The sequence below is a fragment of the Diabrotica virgifera genome, chromosome 3 (genome assembly GCF_917563875.1).
Source record: "Diabrotica virgifera virgifera chromosome 3, PGI_DIABVI_V3a".
Lineage (NCBI taxonomy): Eukaryota > Metazoa > Arthropoda > Insecta > Coleoptera > Chrysomelidae > Diabrotica > Diabrotica virgifera.
In genome coordinates, this window is record NC_065445.1 from 233,056,437 (window position 1) to 233,069,307 (window position 12,871).

Here is a 12,871-nt window from a genome sequence, read left to right on the forward strand (position 1 = left end):
TTTTCATAAAGCCTTTGACACAGTTGAACTTAGCAAAATATTACAGGCGCTTAAAGAATGCAGGCTAGATTATAGGTATACAAAATTATTACACAAAATATACTTACAGGCAACAACCACTGTCAAATTACATACTAACAGAAATCGCATAAAAATAGAACGGGGGGTTAGACAAGGAGACCCAGTGTCACCTAAACTTTTTAATACGGTCTTAGAACATGCTTTCAAAAGTTTGGATTGGATGACAAAGGGAATAAAAATAGATGGAGAATACCTAAACAACTTACGTTTCGCCGATGATATAGTCATAGTAGCTGAGGATCTAGGTATGGCAAGAGAGATGGTACAAGAACTCGTTGTAGCTACAGAAAATGTAGGTTTAAATATAAACATCTCGAAAACAAAAATAATGACAAATTTGGTACCCAACCAGAACATCAGTATTGGTGGGAAGGAAATAGAACTCGTAGATAGATATAAATACCTGGGACATGAAATTACGATTGGCAGGGATAACCAGACTCATGAGCTGAAGAGAAGAATCGGTCTTGGGTGGGCAGCATTTGGAAAACTGAGAGAAACTTTTAAAAGTGAGTTACCCACATGTCTAAAGAGAAAGGTATTCGATCAGTGCGTCCTCCCAGTCTTGACGTACGGATCAGAAACACTTACCTTAACTAAAGCCTCGGCTACCAAACTAAGAGTCACGCAGAGAAGAATGGAGCGGTCAATGTTAGGAATAACTCTGCGAGACAAAATCAGAAACGAAGAAATCAGGAGAAGAACAAAGGTGACTGACGTCATCGAGAGGATAGCCAGCTTGAAGTGGAGATGGGCAGGACACGTAGCCAGAATGACAGATGGGCGATGGACGAAGAGGTTATTGGAATGGAGGCCAAGAGAAGACAAGAGAAGCGTCGGTCGACCGCCTACAAGATGGACTGACGACTTAAGAAAGGTAAATAAAAACTGGATGAGGGCGGCGCAGGATAGATGGGGTTGGAAACGAGGGGAGGAGGCCTATGTTCAGCAGTGGACTTTTGAGGCTGGATGATGATGAGTGCTCAAAGGGCAACATGATTTACTGCTCGATAAGAACGTGTGGTTCTTGCCAGTTCAATGGATTCCGTCCATTTTGGGCGGAAGAGATTCCAACGACGTCCAAAGATTTGATTTTTGAAACAGACTCACAACCGCTTGTTCAAATTTTACAGACGAAAAATGTGGATGAATTAACTCCTAGGTTGCAGCGGTTTCGGATCCGATTAATGCGTTACAATTATAAAGTAGTTTATATCCCAGGAAACAGTTGGTTGTGTCAGACGCACTAAGTCGAAGTCCCATAAAAAATTCTGTACCTAGTAATGATGAGTTGAACGGTATTGAAGTCGAGGGGTATGTTAAATCTGTAATTCGCAATTTACCCATAAAATATCGGTTTATAAAGCAAATAAATGAGGAACAAAACAATGACCCTCTTTTACAAATAATAAAACAATATACGTTGACATCATGGCCAGAAAAGTCTAAAATTCCCGTGCATGTGCTGCCATAGTTTCAATTCATATACGATATTTCATTTTGTGAAAATTTGTTGTTAAAAAGTTCTCGAATTATTATACCAGCAGCTTTACAACATCAATCAATGTGTGGATTTGCGTGACAGATTTGGCATGCTTTGTTGAAATGCTTACATTGAGTGTCCCTGTTTAGGATTTTGTCCTCTTCAGGGTTTGTAGTGAATGTGATATGTAGTCAAACATCAGACAATGGCCGCAAAAGCAAACAGTCCGAAAACACACTGGGGCAAGTGTGGTGGTCCTGGTGTTCCTGGGCTATGCCGGACGGTGGTGGTCCAGAAGACTATCAGACAACAGAGAAGAAAGAATGATGGAGTTGGTGTTGGTTCCATTGACATATGCGTGTACTGTCCGTGCTTTGCCCTCGACCAATCTCCCTAGAAACCATTGTACGCCAACTGGCAAAGCCAGCGGCCCTCGTCGGCGGTCAGGAGGTGGCTTTTGAGCGCGGCGTGCACAGGGTGAGTTCGAATGTTGAGAATAGTTGCGGCTATTTTCTTGGGACGAACAGGTATAATTGTGCAATGAAGTTGGGAAACCGCAAAAAACCAACTTCTCCCTGTTCGGAGCTTTACAACTTAAATGTCTAGAATTTATCCACACAGCGGTCATCTGGAGGTAGTCAAATGCAGGGACAGGGCCAAATCTACAGTGTGGTGGATCGGGCTGTCTTCTCAAATAGAAAATATGATTAGAAATTGTCCCAATTGTGTGGAAACTCGTGAAAATATAAAAGAAACTTTTTACAAAGAAGAATCATGCACACGACCTTGGGAAAAGATAGCGCTAGATATTTTTAAACTGGATAAATGATTCTTGATCGTCGTGGTCTACTACTCCAGATATTTTGAAATATTTGAGCTCAGCTCCATGACTGAAGTTGTTAGGTATTATAAATCACTTGAAAGGTGATTTATTCTCTAGTTATGATATACCCAATATTGTGCGTAATGACAATGGACCACAGTTTTCAACATTATTTAAAAAATTTGCTTCAAATTATAATTTTCTTCAGGTAACTAGTAGCCCATACTTTGCACAGAGCAATGGATTAGTTGAACGGGCAGTTAAGACTGCTAAAGAACTAATCAAAAAGAATAGTGAAAATATACTTTTAGCGCTCTTAGCCTATAGGGCTAAACCTTTAAGGTGTGGATTTTCACCAGCAGTGCTGTTTTTCTCTAGAAAATTGAGAACTAATCTACCACAGTTTTCATTAAATTTGGAACAATCGGTTGTTAGGGGGGGGGCAGTGTCATTAACAGAAAGGGAAAATAAGGAAAAACAAGCAGATAATTATAATAGTAGACACCGAGCCAAGGATATGCAACCTTTAGAAGTGAGCGATTCTGTATGGGTTATTGATATTAGACAATATGGAAAGGTAATTAAAATTTTTGACGAACCACGCTCTTATGTTGTTGAAACTAATAGTGGTTAATTCAGACGTAACAGATGACATTTGGTCCAGGCACCTTACTATACTCCTGATACCAGTAACCAGTTAGTCCCTAAGAAATTTGTTGACGGCAGCGACTTAGCAACTCCAGGCTTCTCGACCCACAAAGAAAAGGAGAATGAGAATATAAATATTTCCTTTGATACTTTAGAGACTATACATGGGAGCCAGTCATCAAATAAAAGTGATGTCCAAAGTGGACACTTACCTGTACAGGAACCTGATCTGTTATTGAGGCCCAAAAGGAACATTAAAAAGTCGATTTACTTGTCCGACTATAGTTGTTAAGTTATGTATGTTATGTTATGTTATGTATTCATTCTATAGTTGCTGGGGTCCTAGAATTTTCATAGGGAGCTCTGTAGCTTACATCACTTAAAAATAGGAGAATATAGAGTCAGCTCAGTATGCAACCACTTATACGTTTCCTTTAGAACCGTAGTCGGTACTTTAGACAGAACCTCTTTAGAGAGAAGGACAGAATGTCAGGATTGAGGTAGAAGATAGGTGAATGATAGAGGATATTGCTTTTAGATGGAATTTTAATAAAGATCTAAATAAAGATTATCAGTAGTAATTGCACAAGAGCTCTGAAATTATTGAATTTTTCCCGAGTGACACTTTGGCAGTTTTAATTTCACGAGCCGAAGGCGAGTGAAATTATGTCAAAATGTCACGAGAGCAAAAATTCTATATTAATTTCAGAGGTCGAGTGTATGCTTGAAAAAAAATTATATATTGAAAAAAAAATAATAATAAAAAAAATATATTATAAAAAAAAATTAAAACGAAAAATTAAAAAAAATTAATAAATAAAAAAATAAAAAAAAATAAATAAATCACTAAGAGGTTCTAAATCTCCGCGAGGATGAATCGGATTTAGTTCTTACCGTAGTGAAAAAAAAACAAAAGGAAAAAACAAAAAAATAACAAAAAAAAAACAAAAAAAAAAACAAAAAAAAAACAAAAAAAAGACAAAAATTAATATAGTTGTATTTATTAACATAGTAAGTAGGCATTGTTATTTGTAAGCTTTATTTTTTAGTATTGTTTATTTTTAAGTGTATACTGGGCAATTGTATACTTATGAACGAATAATAATTTTATATGTAGTTACGTGGCTAAAAGGTTCTGAACCAAAGCCAGAATAAAAAAAAAAGGTCGCGTGCAATTTGTTGCGATTATTTCATGAATAAAACTGTTCAAAACCAAAATTTTATTGTAATTTATTTATGTAAGTACCATTAAACACACAGTTTTTATAAATATTTGACGATTGAAAGTCATCACTTTTATAATTTTTAAAAATTGTCATTAATGTCACTGAATGTATTTTTTCGTAGCAACGAAGGGCATCTGACGTAATATACTTAAAGACGGGAGATTATCAAAAATTATCGATTTAATTCAGATTTCTGTAGCTTTCTATTGGTCAGAATCTCCTATGAATGAAATAATCAGTAGCAATTGCACAAGAGCTCTGAAATTATTGAATTTTTCCCGAGTGACACTTTGACAGTTTTAATTTCACGAGCCGAAGGCGAGTGAAATTACGTCAAAGTGTGACGAGAGCAAAAATTCTATATTAATTTTAGAGGTCGAGTGCAATTTGTTGCGATTATTTCATGAATAAAACTGTTCAATACCAAAATTTTATTGTAATTTATTTATGTAAGTACCATTAAACACACAGTTTTTATAAATATTTGACGATTGAAAGTCATCACTTTTATAATTTTTAAAACATTAATTGTCATTAATGTCACTGAATGTATTTTTTTGTAGCAACGAAGGGCATCTGACGTAATATACTTAACGACGGGAGATTATCAAAAATTATCGATTTAATTCAGATTTCTGTAGCTTTCTATTGGTCAGAATCTCCTATGAATGAAATAATCTAAATAATTCTACATATATCAAAACGGGTCGTATGATTGTTTTATACACTTGTATCTTCGTACGTCTTGTTAGTTGTTTCGATTTTATAAGGTTTTGGAGGGCAAAATAACATCTGTCGCCGGCCTGTATCCTATTGTTTATTTCTTGTCTTCAGTTATTGTTGTTCCAAGATACTTAAATTCTGGATAGATGCTCTGTCTACAGTGTAGACAGAAACGCATTATACAAAGCCATGATATAATGCGTTTCTGTGTACATTGATAGGCACATCTTAAATCCACAAAAAATGGTGAGTATCAATTCCATACTCATATGTTTTTTCCAAAGCTTGCCTTAGAAGGAATATTTGATGGAGAGTAGACTTTTATTTGCGAAACCCACACTATTTGCTTATGGTAAATAATCATCATCATCATCAGGGCCCCCGTAAGGGTTACTGGCGCCTGTGTGCACAAAAGGATTTTGGCGCCCCTTAAGGCATTTTGGATCATGTTTTTTTTAAATTTTTTTAAGGTAGGTAGGTGCTTGAAACAAACCAAAAAACTGAACTTTAGAAGTCATATTTATAGTCCATTCCTCAAGGTAAATATTGTAAAACCTTCGAATTTTAAAGAACCGGTTGGATTGACATAACGTTTGGCATACACATTACACATAGCTAACATGTCAAAGAATAAAGTGATATTGTGCCGATGTGTGCTTTTGCCTTGAATGTGAGTTTCACCCCTTCTCGGGGGTGAAAAAACGTACGTTCAAAAAAGTCCGGAATTGGATAAAATGACTAATCAGCTTTTGTTCTATAAAGTTTTTCACTAAGTCAATACTTTTCAAGTTATTTGCGAGTAAATATGTTCATTTTTCAACAAAAAAAAAACACGTTTTTAGACGGATTTTCGCAAATAAATCAAAAAGTAAATATTTTATCGAAAAAAATATAGCTTATAAAGAAGTGAAAAAATGGTGTAAGTACCTACATATGAACACTGCAGACCCAGTAGAAGCAGAGTTGTTGCTAATGAAAAGGATGTTCTTATTATTCAAATTCCAAATCGAATATTTAAACGTGAAATAACCAAAAAATCAAACACTTCTGAGGGAATACTCATTATAACTTTTTTAAAGTGTTTCACGTTCCGTGTGGATGGCATACCTGTGAGCCACATGATCCCTTTACCACTAGGCAGACGGCGCGTATGTATGCCATTGATTATACACATTTTTAATATGCGTTTTTTTTTCGTTCAGAGTGTCAGGATCAGACATCCGCAAGCAATGTGTTTAAAGAACATATATTTTTGTTTTCTTTTAGTTTTTTTAAGATCAAAAACAAATGATTAACGTTTACCCAAATACCTCTAATTCTTTATTAGATTTGATACTGGTCCAAAATAAAGATATCGCCGTTGTTGAACCTACAGACATTTTAATCCCTCCTGACCAATATCATCCCCCACTGGTGTTTGAACTACCCATAACTACCAGATATAATGAGGGACTTTTACCGGAGGGTTACTATCATGACTTTAAATCAGCAAACTTTTCTCTAATTAAAGGCTATCTCGATTGTGTCAACTGGGATACTTTAATGATTGGATGTTCAGTCGATGAAATGGTTAACATTTTATATGATATTCTGTACTCAGCTATTGACATCTATGTTCCTGTTAAAAAATTCTCTTCTAGAAAATTTCCTATCTGGTACTCTTCGGAACTAAAATCGTGTATTATTAGAAAGAAGACAGCACACAGGAGACTTAAAGAGTCCAAGCTGCCAAAAACCAGTTACCTTTACAAACAGTTCTCAGAGCTCCGATCTCAGTCCCAGATACTTGCCAAGCGTGACTATTTAAACTTTACATTGTCTACTGAAAACTCTCTTCCCGGCGGTCTGAATAAGTTTTGGTCTTTTATCAATAACAAAAGAAAATCAAATGGAATTCCTTCTGAGTTATCTCACAACGCTAAAACTAGTTCATCTGGCAAAGATATTGCGAATTTATTTGCTGATTTCTTTTCATCAGTTTATTCCTCTGTTGTTGTTGATTTCCCCGAAGACATCACTTCTTCACCCTTAAACCTATCATCATGTAAACTATCCATCTCTGACATTTACTCTAAATTGTGTAACCTCAATCCTTCTAAAGGCCCGGGACCTGATGGCATCCCATAAAGCTTGCTCAAGTACAGTGCATTTAATTTAGCTCGGCCATTATTTCTCATCTTTAACAAGTCTTTAGCTAGTGGAAGCTTTCCAAATGTTTGGAAGAGCAGTTTCCTATTGCCCTTACACAAAACAGGTGACAAAAGTCTTGTGTCCAACTATAGACCTATTAGTATCCTAAACTCTATTCCTAAACTATTCGAATCACTTGTCTGCGATTTCCTTACACCCTCCTTGAACGGTGTTCTATTGGAACAGCAGTTTGGTTTCAGGCGCCATAAGTCAACTGAACTCAATTTGCTGACATATACTAACTTCTTACTGAACGCCTTGGACGAAGGACTACAGGTGGACGCCCTGTACACCGACTTCTCTCAGGCTTTCGACAGAGTTAATCACAATATTCTATTAGAAAAATTGCAGCGATTAGGGATACATGGTTCACTTCTGCTGTGGCTTAGGGAATATCTTCTGGACAGAAAACAAATCGTCAAGCTCTACAGCTATTTTTCCTACGAAATAGTTGTCCCTTCGGGCGTACCGCAGGGATCTCATCTTGGACCTTTGTTGTTTAATGTTTTTATTAACGATATAAAAGAATGTTTCCAATATGCGAAATTTCTTTTATTTGCTGACGATGTTAAGTTTTACTGCCACATTAGGAATCCACTCGACTGTTTAAGGCTTCAGTCCGATTTGAATCGGTTGAATGAATGGTGCAGCAACAATGACATGGTTCTCAACTCCTGCAAATGTTTTCACATTTCATTCACGCGTTCGAAAAGTCCTATCTCTTTCACTTACAAAATAGGTGATATAAATATCACAACAGTCACATCCATAAAAGATCTTGGAGTTACACTTGACTCTGGACTATCTTTCAATATTCATATAAGCAATATCATCTCAAAATCGCTTCAACTGTTAGGTTTTATTAAAAGATGCTCCCAAGACTTTAAGCAGTTGAGATCGTTTAAACTGTTGTACTGTGCAATGGTGAGGCCAATCGTGGAATATGCATCTTGCGTCTGGTCACCCGCCTATGAGACATACAACTGTAAGATTGAAAGGATCCAGCACCTATTCCTTAGGTTCGTCGCATTCAAAACAAACCGTAGAGACTGGAATTATATGGATCTTGAACTAGAACTTAACATTGACACCTTATCAAGCAGACGGAAAAAGAAGGACATGTACATGTTGTATAATATTATAAATTCAATTCACGACTACCCTGAGCTCCTTGAGGAAGTAGGTTTACATATTCCCTCCAGAATCACACGTTCAAGATCTACGTTTCATACTCCCATCAGCAGAACTAACTTCACTGCAAATTCTTTCATCTCGAGGGTTTCTAGACAGGCAAATGCTTGCTCCAATTGTGTGGATTTCTTTGCGGATAGTTCGCGATTTTTAAAAACGCTAAAGGATTGCACCCTCTAGTTTTATGTTCTTGAATATTTTAAACTTGTGATTATATATCTTTACCTGTTATTTTTACTTTTTGACTTGCTTTATTGTCGTAGTGTTTATTGTATCTTATTGTATTTTACGTATATTTGTAATATTTTGTTAGTTCTTCATATCTTCTGTAATGTTTTATTGTAATGAGCTTTGCTCGTAAATATATATAAATAAAATAAATAAATAAATAAATAAGTTACGCTTAGAATAACGTTGGTACTCTTTTTGGTAAAAAAATCGTGAAAATCACCCCCTAATTAGCATCCCAAATGAAATTAGTCGTTAGAGCTCCACCACAAGATACTTTACTTGCAATAAGTATGTATTGTTTATATGATCTGAAGTTTCATCAATTCAAAGTGCTTATTTTTGAAAATACTGTAGTTAAAAGGGCTTGAACGAGTCACTAATCACGAGTGTACGCAAATTCACATATCTTCACCAATTTTTGTCTTACACGAAAACAAAAAAATCCAAAATATTGAGACAAACAAAACCTAAATTTTTTTACGGCTTGAGATTTTTGGTATTAATTTTTAAGTTATTTAGAAAAATGGAATTTTTCCAAGATTAAAAAAAATTCACTTTAAAACCAAATTTTTTCAAAAATGAGCACTTTAAACCGATGAAACTTACAGATCATATAAAAAATACATAGAAAGTAAATGAAATGGTAAAGCGGTAACGATTAATTTCATTTAGAATTGTAATAATTGGAGTGTGATTTTTATGATTTTTTTCCAAAAAAAGAATGCTTGCTGCTTGTTCTTGTTGCTTGAAACTTTTTTAAACACTTAGAAGTTGTAATGAGTTTTCCCCGAAAATTGCTTAATTCTTTGGTTATTTCACGTTGAAATAAACCATTTTGAATTTGACGAATAAGAACCTAATTTTCATTAGCTACAACTCTGCTTCCTCTGGGTTTGCAGACTTCATATATAAATTATTTTTTCACTTTTTTTTAAGCTATATTTTTGCTAAGAGTATTTTTTTCGATAAAATAATTAATTTTTGAGTTATTTGCAAAAAACCTTCTAAAACGGGTTTTTTTGTTGAAAAATTAACATTTTATTTACTAGAAAATATATCGAAAAGAATTACTAAATCTCTATAGAACAAAAGTTGCTTAGAATTAGCCAGTTTATCCAATTCCGGACTTATTTTGAACGTATGTTTTTTCACCGCCAAGAATACCCCCAGGTATTCTCGGGCGTATTCCCCTGCGAATACCCCTTTTACCACCAGGACAGAAGCATACATCGGCGCAATATCACTTATTTTCTTGTTAGCTATGTGTATGACAAATTTCATGTCAATATAAGCGGTTCTTTAAATTTAACAGCAAAAACCATAAGCAAATGGACTATTATTTGTAGACTAAAATATCAATATGAAACAAGCAGAATAAAATCATACCAAAATAAATTAAAATGCCTGATTTCTAACAAGTTCTCGCAAATGGGAATCGCCAGTAACTGGATAATTTTGTTTTTTTTTGTTTGTTTGTATTTTTTTGCAATTTTTGACCCCGGGTTTTGGCGCCCCTAAAGGATGGGGCCCGTGTGCATTGCACGCTTTGCACATATGGTAGCGGGGGCCCTGATCTTCATCCTCATCAGTGACGTCACAGCTTTATGCGCCAAACCTTCTTCAGAACAATCCTCCTTTCGCCCCTGTCTCTGGGAACTCTTCTCCATGCTCTAATTCTATGGTAAATAATGTAGGCCAATATTTTGTAGGTCACGTTTAGCAGGGTAATGCCTCTGTAGTTATCACAATCTGTTTGGTCTCCTTTCTTGTGAATAGGAAAATAGGAAACTACGGTAAAACCTGTCAGCAACGGACACTAAAAATAAAAGAACTATTGGCCGATATAGAAAGGTGGCCGGTATTGCCAGTTTTTGTAGTCTAGATATACATAATTGGTTTGGGTAATTTTCAAACTGGCCGTTAGTACAGGTGGCCGATGTTGGCAGGTGGCCGGTAACACAGGTTTTACTGTAAAAGTAAATGTGTCTACACTTTTTACAATTTTCTCCGTGCAAAACTGTTGTAACTTTGAAATTATAATACTAAATGTGTAGTGATTAACAATTTTTTCCCTGCAAAAGTGTTGTAACTTTGAAATTCCTAATTTTTTTGCATTAATATTATTTTATTTAAATTTCTATTTTTGGTTAATGTAATATAGGCTGAAAAGCATGCAAAATCATAATCAAATGTTAATTTTGCTTAAAACTTTGTCTTATTTCACCGATAATAGCACGAAAATAAACAAAATCGTCTTTATCTCGAAACTTACTTATTTTGACTTACTGCAGAGCTTGCACTGAGGGTGCGATATCTTCTGCTCTATGACAGTAATTTGACAAAAATATGAGAATCCTTTCAACAGGAGTGAAACTTTCCATGTAACGAAATATCACTGTTAATTGGTTGACAAAAATTATTCGGACAGCTCGTATATTAGTGCACCCTATGTAACCCACAGCTGAATCTTATGTTTGTGCGTCACAGTGTTGCCATATTGTTTTCTTTATTTCTTTAAAAATTTCAATCAATGTTAAATGTACCTACTAGAATAATATAATAATTTTATAAGAACGTTTACTTTTCCGAGAAATTAGACTTGTTTGTCTGTCTGTCTGTCCGTCCGACGGCTAATTTAACTCTTCATGTAACTTTGGGTCGATTGATATACGATTTTACTAATTTTGAGTTATATTTACTAAACTGTGGGTCATAATAATTATACAGAAATGACTTCAAAATCGAAATTACAGATTCAAGCGCGACTTTTCAATACGCTTCGATTGATGTGTTACATGTATTTCTGCGACTATAATATTTCACTTCCGGTTAGAACCTTTTGACCGGAAATGATATAAAAACCAAAATTCTACATTTGTTCTCATCTTGGTAAGGCACGTCGAATGATATATCGCTTATACTATTTCGGTGACTTTAAAACAGTAGGGGAACATGGGTAACAATGAGACACTTTTTTTTTGGAGCTTAGTATTTTAAAAACTAAGCTAAATAATATTTATTTTTTGAGTGTTACACGATGGTATAAGTATTTCCAAATAATTTTTAATAGAATATAATGCAAAAAATGATAAATAATGTAAATACAGAAAATATGCTATCAAAATGTCATTTGTCTCATTGTTACCCATAGGGGAGGTACAATGAGACACTATTTGAAAAGTGCAATTTTTTATGCAAAACATTAGAAAAATAATGAAACAATATATCAAATGTTTAATTATTTATTATAAAGCACCAGCATGAGCTAAAACTAATAATAATATAAGAAAAACGTAGGTAAACATTCATTTTACTGAATATTAGAACTGAAGAAAACATGATGCAATAATAATAAAATAAGAAAAACAAAAACATTAATTTTTCTGCCTTTCAGAAATAAACAAACTAAACCTTATTGTAATATAAGAAAAACATAAACATTAATTTTACTGAATATTTAAATTGAACTTAATTTTAAATGAATAAAAAGCGTTTTGTTATGCCATAGTTAACAGTGGCAAAATCATTTTTATGTCTTTTTGGCAGCGTTGTAAGCCAAACTAAATGGCTTAAAGACTCCTAAATCCAGAGGTTGCAACTTGTTCGTTGAATGCGGAGGAAAAGTTATAATAGCAACTCAATTCTCTTGCCAATAAAACTTCCAAGTTATTTTCCTTAGCTACTCTTCTGATGCTGGATCCGGCATCTACAGCTGTACGCAATTGTTTCCCTGAAAAGCTCCCTTTGTTCAATTTCCTAGGAGGATTTCGCGGCATTTTTTTCAAAAAAAAGACTAAAAAAATTAATTTAAAATTAAGATATAAAACAATCTACATTATGGAGTACAATGAGACATGTCTCATTGTTACTTAACAAGCAATGTCTCATTGTTACCCAAACGACCTTTACAACAACAAAAATTAATTTCAACCTAACCTTTAATCGATTCAATGAAAAAATATCTCTAATCATCAAATAATAAGGCCCTGCATATTATCCATTGGCCAAAAAATGAAAGGAAACAGGTTTTTCGTTAAAAATTCAAAAATACGTACCTTTGACAAAAAAAGAATTGGTCAAATATTAACACTCACTGCCGGTCGGAACGAAACTAAACACGTGGGATGCCTACAAACAGAAACCTCGTGGTCCTTACATAAAAGCTAAAGCGCGCATGTCAAAATTTTGACGAAAAAGTCGCATACGTAGCCAGAAATACAGGTGTCTCATTGTTCCCCGTGTCTCATTGTTACCCATGTTCCCCTACTTACGGTT